This window comes from Chiloscyllium plagiosum, chromosome 7, assembly GCF_004010195.1.
Source record: "Chiloscyllium plagiosum isolate BGI_BamShark_2017 chromosome 7, ASM401019v2, whole genome shotgun sequence".
NCBI lineage: Eukaryota > Metazoa > Chordata > Chondrichthyes > Orectolobiformes > Hemiscylliidae > Chiloscyllium > Chiloscyllium plagiosum.
Genome location: NC_057716.1, coordinates 68108449 through 68118604, shown reverse-complemented (window position 1 = coordinate 68118604; position 10156 = coordinate 68108449).

Genomic DNA, 10156 nt, shown 5'->3' with positions numbered 1-10156 from the left:
ATGGTAAATAGGTCAGAATTATGCTAAGTCAGATACAGGTATATCAGAAGCCGTTCAGCTGGAAGAGTTTACAGAGATGTGGCGTGTTGAAGCCATGGTTACGATCCCTATAGAGACTAATGAATTTTTAACAAAGAGATGATTTTTTCTGCTAGAATGGAAGGAATTGCAGGACATGATCTCACATCTTAAGACTTTTATTCTGATAAACAAATTAAAATCTATTGGATCAAACATTATGCACAAGGCAACTAAGACACCAAAGAAAATGTAATTTTGCTTTTAACTGATATCTCAATCAAAAACTCTAAACTCATCCTAGCTTCCAGCAGACTCATTTTTCCTGTCATATTAAATCAAATCTTTCAGTGTCCTTCAAAAATCATTCAACTTAATATGAATATTCCAGAACAATGCCAATTTCAGTAATTTCTCGTTCCTAGGATTTCAGAAAAGTCCTCTTAGTTCTGTTCCCTTACTTTCATACAGAAGACCAACTTTTGTAAGCATTCTGCCTACTGTTAACACAAAACAGTTCACGCTCTTCTTCACAATAATAGCTACTGTTTCTCCCACACAGCAGTAATTTTATTGTTTCTATCTCTCTCTCTCTGCCTATCTCTCTCCCTCTCCCTCTTTTTGCCTACCACTGTCTCCAAAGGTAACACTCTTTTCTTCAACACGTTTGGTGATTAGTTTTGGTTTCTTTCCAAATCATAGTGATGGCCCAAATACATTGACAGAAACTGATTAGTTATGACATGAAACTTGCTAATTGTCTGTTTCAGTCTCCAACGGTTGCCGAGGAGATGGATAGTGTTGGAAGCTAGGGGATGGAATTTGCAGCAGTTACTGAAGACAATGGCTTCAGTCTTCTCAGTATTTAATTGGAGGAAATATCTAGTCTTCCAGTACTGGATCAGAAAAGTAGTCTTATAAGTTAGCAATGAAGTGGTGATGAGCTAGAGCTGGGTGTTAATAGCTTACACGTGAAAATTAATATGAAGCTTCAGAAATTTTGTGACTGAGATATATTACATGGATGAGAAGCAAGGACAATGATGATGTTGTAAACATGTCAAAGGCTGCAAACACTTCAAGAAGGGCAAGCAAAGTAAAACTTAGTTCCACTTGTTACCCACAATGGGGGTTAAACTCATAGTTAATTTGAAAGTAGTTTATTTGGAAACAATAAGTAAAAAAAAATGCATAAGTTAGATAGATACAAAAAATGTACTACTCACAATAGATAAGTACAGTTTACTCATCTCAAAGGAGATGAATGGACAGATGGTCCGATGACTATTGATCTTTGTAGCTTGTGTCAGCAGTTTTCTACTTTCTGGCCAAAGTATTAGAAAGCTCTTCTCCTAGTATCCCTGGTTTATCCTCTTTTTGTTGATCTTCCTTCATCTGTGGAAAGTAGCTGCCTAGTGAGGATTGCCACCTCAACCCCAGCACCCATAATATATATTATTTCCAGGGCTGGTTGTTTACCCTATGTCAATCAGTTGGTCAAGACGTTCTTGCGAATGCCCAAAGGACAATTAGTCAAGGTGTGACCTCCCCACTATCATCACTTTGGCTGAGGTCATCCTTTAGTTTATCTCATGATAGATGTCATTTGTTAACTCCTGTTAGGCAGTTATAGAGATAAGAAGGTACACAAGATTCCCTGAAAGCATAATTTCTCTTTGTTTACCATCTCTGTTTAACCTCAGCCCCAGACTGTTTGTATTTTTCAGACAGAGGAACAGCCTTCTCCCAGATCTGTTGTGTCTGCTAATCCTGTAAGAATTCTATCATACTCTGAGAAGTATCCTTTCTTACAGAAGAGGCAATTTCACCTTTATCACAGTGATTTAGGATGGTGTTTTTGATGTTGTGATGAAAGTTTTTGATTTAATTGAAATACCTTCAATAAAAGTCTTCCCTGCAGTGCTGGTTTTCTTATTAGTTAAGCTAAAATCCTGATGACATGAACACAAATATTTATTTTTGCAAAATTTATCCAGTTGACTATTCAGTTTCTTTAATGAAACCATTTCCAAATGCTGCTTCAGACAAAATAGAAGAAGAAAAGTATGGAACTTTTATTGTACCAAATATTGTGAAGCTATGGGCCATTAATTGTTTTATATGCAATGGTTTTTAGTGTTGGTGTAAAATGATTTTGAAAGCAATGCTAGTGGCATTAACTTGTATTCAACTAAGTAACTGACTTCCAAACATCCATGAGCCCCTGAACATAAAACTACTGTAAACAATTGAATCAAAATTGTATTTGTGCAGGGCATTGAATATAAGAAACATCCCAGTGCCATTAAATAACCTCTTGACTCCTGCCAATTATTTATTTATCTATCATTACACAGATTTTGTTACAAAATACAGTGATAGGTTTTGTACTGTGTCGCCATTGTCCAGCTCCCTCTCAAAACACAGAAATATAGACCAAAACATAGAACATAAAGGCATAAAAATGAAGAAATAGTGTTCAACTTTACAGTCCTTCTTGTTAAGTGCTCCATTATGGGCCTGGGAGCCAGCCACAACTCTCCTTTGCTGCACCGCTGGAACAAGAGTCACCTGTCTTCGGTGTCATTTTACCTTCACCGACACTCTGCCACTCTTCGCCAAACCTCACCAATTCAACCTCCACCAATGTGTACCACATTACCCAAATTCAACTTCACAGCTAACCCTGAGTCTGCTTTGTGCCCAACTCGCCAATGAGCCACTGCCGGTGTACCTGGTTTCAGACTGGGCCTAAATTCACCTCCACTGCCGCCTCCAAGATTCTGCGCTGGACGCAGACACCACTAGGAACCCATATCTGCCTCCGCCACAGTAGGCATGAGTCAGTGTTAGGGTAGCCTTGGCAATGCAGAAGCGCTGGGCTCACTTCAAGTCCATGCTGGGCCCACTTGCCAACTGCCACAAGTCTGCACTGGACTTACTTTGAGTCCATGCTAGGCTCACTCGCTGCTACAGATACCATTGCTGCGATCAAGCTCTTCAGCAAGTGGTAAGTAAAACTTTAAAAATAAGGAAAGAGAAGTAAAAGAAAAGAAATGAAAACAGAAGTTGGTGGAGCTGACGAGCCCTGGGTTCAGGAGCCCTACCCTGCTGCCATCTGTAAACAACTACTGATTTTAAATATTTTCTCTTTGCTTCATATATGCCTTCTTCACCCTCAAATCCACTTTTCCAATACTTCTTCAGCCAGCCAATACATTGAAAGTTCTGTTACATACATGTGAATGCTCCTTGGGTCTGGCTCACCAATTGCTGTTGTGCTCAGTAACTTATTTTGATTCCTCGTCACCAAATCCTTCCAATTTAAACAATTTCTCCTTATGTTCAAATCCCTTCTTATTTTCTCCTTTATCCTGTGCAGGCCTCCCTATCCCAACGCCCTTCACAGAAATCTGTGTTATTCCAACTGAAGCCTTCTGCATACCCCACTCCCATCAAGCCATCACTAGTTATTGTGACTTCAGCCACATAATGTAGATACAAACACTAGTCTCCTTCCTTGAACCTGTTCAATTGTCTGCATCTCTCACTAGACCCTAAGAACTACTGAGATCCTACCTTTGTAGTTCCCTCTCTTAGGTTTCTTCACTGCTGCTTTTCCTTATGGAGAAAGTTTGCTATACCTAATGGACTCAGTATCCTCGCCACGCTAGGTTATTCCTGTGCATCATATTCATCAGCAATATGATGTTTAAATGGTCAGTCATCTCATGACTTCAGTCCAGGCTCATTTGTTTAAAATTAGAAGCCATCTAACAAGGCTGATACACCTGGTTATTGCTGCTACCATTAATGCTGTAACACCAGCTGAATCTGTACAATCGCGGGATTAAAATGTAATTATGGACATGCGAGGACATTTGGCACATCATAGTTAATTCATACAAAATGGTCCTGAAATGTCCTCCCATCTTTACTGCGGTGTTCCATTGCATATTAAACAACTGTCCTGTCAGTTCCAAAATTGAAGCTTAACCAGAATTGGGATGTCAGTCCGCATAGCTGAAACATATGTATATGTGGTTCTGCTTTCTGTCATGGGAGACCAGCATGGAACAAATAGCACTTCTGTAGGCTCCACGTTGCTCAAAGTAGTTTGTTTCCAAATAATTCCTAGGTATAACGATTTCATTACTGGCAGTACATGACTGGCAGTCCTATCAGTCTAAAGTTGTCTCCTTCAGGAATATTTTTACTGATCATAATCTCAAACTAATTCTTTGACTATAGCAAGGGCTATGAATGGAATACTAATTCTCATTTCCTGTCAATATCAGTGGTCTGCCAAAACTAGATTGAAAAATCTGAATATATAATTGTCATATTTCATTTTTTTTAACAGAAAGAGTCAGAAAAACAGAGCCACTGTTAACAGTTATTTCTAAGCACAATGCACTCACACAAGTTTAGGGAAAGGCATCCCGATGATAAGTAGTCGATATAGCAAAAGAAAATTAATTATTTCCAAGAGAATATACCAGTAGCAGGCAATTAATAAACACCTCACACTTATCACTTTGAAAAGATGATAGATAAAAAGAAGACCAAGAGGAGGCTGAAAAAGTAGCCAGCTTTTAAATGACAAAGAAGGCCCAGCAAGTCAGAAATGTTAAAGCAACAAGTTTTAGAAGATAACATATCTACCACACACTCTTAGGATCTTTTCTATGATACATAAATTGACTCACTATAAGCTCTTTTTTTCACTGTACCAGGCCAAAAGATATTAATTATTAAACAGGTCAGTTCTTCTAACAGCAGGACATATTGTTGCATCTCCCCCTTTTGTACGAAAAACAGAAATACAGGCCATATAATTAAGCCATTAGCTGAATTCGGCAGTTCAGAAATTCTCAAGTCAAATAATAGTATCCAGAATCTTTCAGGCTACTGTGGTGTCACCCCTGTTGTGAACCATGACTGACAGAGCATTAGTTTGGGCACACAGTCTATATGCAATAAGCATGCAGTGGAATATGAGATCAATCAGCCTCCAGTGACTTACTGCATAATGAGCCATTTAACACTGGGGAGAAAGCAGTAAATTCATTCTCATAGCTACTTCCTGCTGAACTATTAGAATTTTAAAAAATAACCAACTTATCAGTGAAGTACCTATTTATCTTAAATGTTTTTGACTTATTTTGGCTGGTGTGAAGTTTATGGTAAAGATATGTTGTGTTTCTATAGGAGTTTAGCTAATTCCTTAGATTTTCAAGGGAATGTCCTGCTTTCCAGCAAGGTGATCAGAGGGATCGCCTGTCCTATAATGATGTAGTGATTGAAAAAAGGTCAGCCAGTTGCACTTCATAGAATATGAGTTCCCTGATTGGGATTGTTAATCTGGTTCAATCGGGGAGTCCTAGCTGATATAAACATAACAGTGTCAGACATCTGATACTCTGACAGCTGGCTCAGAGGGAGCTGGACCAGTGTCACGGACTTTGCATGTGTAAATAAAGGGAGACTTGGTGACAAAGGTGCCTCTGTGCAGTGTTTTTCAAATGAGACAGCTTTTTTCAATAACAGGAGATATAATGTGTCACTTCTGTGCTGCTGGACAAGCACTTGGAAAGATGGATTGTTGTATGAGGAAATGTTGACAGGCTTGGCTTGTACCATGAGACATAGAAGCAGAACAGGCCATTCAGCTATTGGGTCAGCTCCACTATGCAACCATACCTCATATTTTTCTGCTGCCTTCTACCCATAACCCTTGATCCCTTTACCAACCAAATCATAGAATAAAATCACAACAATGTAGAGGTACGCTATTGAGTTCACACTGACCCTGTGAAGAGCAGCTTACCCACTGCCCGCACCCCTCCCCACTCCCTCTAACCCAATCCTATCACTGTCACCCTGCAATTCCCATGGTTAATCCACCTAGCTAATATATCCCTGGTCATTATGGGCAATTTAGCATGGCCAATCCACCTAACATGTGTGTCTTTGGACTGTAGGAGGAAACCAGATAACCCATAGGAAACCCTCACAGACACAAGGAGAACATGCAAACTCGACACAGTCACTCAAGGCTGGAATCAAACTCAGGTCCCTGGTGCTGAGCCACTGAGCCACTCTATCTACTGCTATCCAAGAACTAACCTATGTATTAAATACATACAATGACTTGGCCTCCAAAGCCTTCTGCGACAATAAGTTCCACAGATTGACCACCCTGTGGCTGAAGAAAGTTTTTCTCATCTCACTTCTAAAGGGTCATCCTTCACTTTGATGGTGTGCCCTTGGGTCCTAGTCTCTCCTCCTAGTGGAAACATCTCCACATTCACTCTATCCAACCTCTCAGTATTCTGTAAAGTTTAGAAGAATACATTGTGACATGATTAAAACGCACAAGATCCTGAGGGTTCTTGACAGGATGGGTGAAGAAGGGATATTTACTTTTGTGAGACAATTTCAAACTAGGGAGTCATTATTTAATAAGTATGGAAAAATCATCTAAGACAGAGATGAGGAAAAATTATTTTCTCTTGGAACATTACAAATCTTTGGAACTCTCTTCCTTGATAAGGATCGGAAAGAACATTTTTGAATATTTTTAAGGCAGAGGTAAATAGATTTTGAATAAGCCAGGCAGTCATATGTTATCAGGGTAAATGGAAATGTGAAGCAATCAGACCAGCCATCATCTTACTGAATAATGGAGCAAGCTCAAAGGAGGAGTAACCTACTCCTATGTTTAATTTGTATATTATTGTGTGAAGTAGACCTGCAGAACTAATACTGTGAATAAACCCTCTCCCATAAGCAGATAAGAAAGCAGCTATGAATTTTGTATACTGTATGGGCATATTTAGCAATCAGTGGGAAAGAGATATCCATGATATGAATTGATCTTTTCCCAATTTCAGCTTGTTTCTGGTCCCAATTGAAGTTGAAGTAGTCAATCACATTAAAGTATTCTCACAGTTAGCAAATCAATAAATAAAACTGAATAGCTTCACCTTTTTGTGATAGATAGTGAAATGAATGATCAGGGCACAAACATTGGATTAATGTTGAAGATAGAACATCATACTATTTCATTATTTTATATACATGCAAAATTTCTCATTCCTGTTAGGGTGAACGGAAAGGCTGGTAGGACGAGGAATGCTGGGTGACTAAAAAAATTGAGGGTTTGATTAAGAAAAAGAAGGAAGCATATGTTAGGTATAGACAGGATAGATTGAGTGAATCCTTAGAAAAGTATAAAGACAGTAGGAGTATACTTAAGAGAGAAATCAGGAGGGCAAAAGGGGACACGAAATAGCTTTGGCAAGTAGAGTTAAGGAGAATCCAAAGAGTTTTTACAAATACATTAAGGACAAAAGGATAACTAGGGAGAGAATAGGGCCCCTCAAAGATCAGCAAGGCAGCCTTCGTGTGGAGCTGCAGGAGATGGAGGAGATACTAAATGAGTATTTTGCATCAGTGTTTACTGTGGAAAAGGACATAGAAGATTTGGAATGTAGGGAACGAGATAGTGACATCTTGGAAAATGTCCATATTACAGAGGAGGAAATGCTGGATGTCTTGAAATGCATAAAAGTGAATAAATCCCCAGGACCTGATCAGGTGTACCCTAGAACTCTGTGGGAAGCTAGAGGAGTGATTGTTGAGCCTCTTACTGAGATATTTGTATCATCGATAGTTACAGGTGAGGCGCCCGAAGACTGGAGGTTGGCTAACATTGTGCCACTGTTTAAGAAGGGCGGTAAGGATAAGCCAGGGGTCTATACACTGGTGAACCTGACGTTAGTGGTGGGCAAGTTGTTGGAGGGAATCCTGAGGGACAGGTTGTACATGTATTTGGAAAGGCAAGGATTGATTAGGGATAGTCAACATGGCTTTGTGCATGGGAAATCATGTCTCACAAACTTGATTGAGTTTTTTGAAGAATTAACAAAGAGGATTGATGAGGGTAGACCGGTAGATGTGACCTATATGGACGTCAGGTAAGGCGTTCAACAAGGCTCCCCATGGTGAGCAAGGTTACATCTCATGGAATACAGGGAGAACTAGCCATTTGGATACAGAAATGGCTCAAAGGTAGAAGAGGGTGGTGGTGGTGGGTTGTTTTTCAGACTGGAGGCCTGTGACCAGTGGAGTGCCACAAGGATCGGTGCTGGGTCCACTACTTTTCAACATTTACATAAATGATTTGGATGTGAAAATATGAGGTATGGTTAGTAAGTTTGCAGATGACACCAAAATCGGAGATGTAGTGGACAGTGAAGAAGGTTACCTCAGATTACAATGGAATCTTGATCAGATGGGCCAATGGGCTGAGACGTGGCAGATGACGTTTAATTCAGATAAATGCGAGATGCTGCATTTTGGGAAAGCAAATCTTAGAACAACTTATACACTTAATGGTAAAGTCCTATGGAGTGTTGTTGAACAAAGAGATCTTGGAGTGCAAGTTCATAGCTCCTTGAAAGTAAAGTTGCAGTTAGATAGGATAGTGAAGAAAGCATTTGGTATGCTTTCCTTTATTGGTCAGAGTATTGAGTACAGGAGTTGGGAGGTCATGTTGCGGCTATACAGAACATTTGTTAGGCCACTGTTGGAATATTGCATGCAATTCTGGTCTCCTTCCTATCAGAAAGATGTTGTGAAACTTGAAAGGGTTCAGAAAAGATTTGCAATGATGTTGCTAGGGTTGGAGGATTTGAGTTATGAGGAGAGATTGAATAGGCCAGGGCTGTTTTCCTTGGAGTGTCGGAGGCTGAGGGGTGACTTTACAGAGGTTTACAAAATTATGAGGGACATGGATAGGATAAATAGACAAAGTCTTTTCCCTAGGGTGGGGGAGTGCAAAACTATAGGGCATAGTTTTAGGGTGGGAGGGGAAAGATATAAAAGAGACCTAAGAGTCATAGAGTCATAGAGATGTACAGCATGGAAACAGACCCTTTGGTCCAACCCGTCCATGTCGACCAGATATCTCAACCCAATCTAGTCCTACCTGCCACCACCTGGCCCATATCCTTCCAAACCCTTCCTATTCATATACCCATCCTCTTAAATGTTGCATTTGTACCAGCCCCCACCACTTCCACTGGCAGCTTCATGCAGAAGGTAGTACGGGTATGGAATGAGTTGCCAGAGAAACTGGTGGAGGCTAGTACAATTGCAACATTTAAAAAGGCATCTAGATGGGTCCATGAATAGGAAAGGTTTGGAGGGATATGGGCCGGGTGCTGGCAGGTGGAACTAGATTGGGTTGGGATATCTGATTAGGATGGACAAGTTGGACTGAAGGGTCTGTTTCTGTGCTGTAAATTAGAACATAGAACATAGAACATAGAAGAATACAGCGCAGTACAGGCCCTTTGGCCCTCGATGTTGCGCCGATCCAAGCCCACCTAACCTACACTAGCCCACTATCCTTCATATGCCTATCCAATGCCCGCTTAAATGCCCATAATGATGGAGAGTCCACCACTGCTACTGGCAGGGCATTCCATGAACTCACGACTCGCTAAGAACCTACCCCTAACATTTGTCCTATACCTACCACCCCTTAATTTAAAGCTATGCCCCCTCGTAATAGCTGACTCCATACATGGAAAAAGGTTCTCACGGTCAACCCTATCTAAACCCCTAATCATCTTGTACACCTCTATCAAGTCACCCCTAAACCTTCTTTTCTCCAATGAAAACAACCCCAAGTGCCTCAGCCTTTCCTCATACAATCTTCCAACCATACCAGGAAACATGCTGGTAAACCTCCTCTGCACCTGTTCCAGTGCCTCCACATCCTTCCTATAGTATGGCGACCAAAACTGCACACAATACTCCAGATGGGGCCGCACCAGAGTCTTATACAACTGCAACATGATCTCTGGACTCCGGAACTCAATTCCTCTACGAATAAAAGCCAGTACGCCATATGCCTTCATTACTGCACTATTTACCTGGGTGGCAACTTTCAGAGATCTGTGTACATGGACACCAAGATCCCTCTGCTCAACCACACTACCAAGTATCCGACCATTAGCCCAGTACCACATCTTTTTGTTACTCTTACCAAAGTGAATCACCTCACACTGAGCTACATTGAACTCCATTTGCCACCTTTCTGCCCAGCTCTGCAGCTTATCCATAT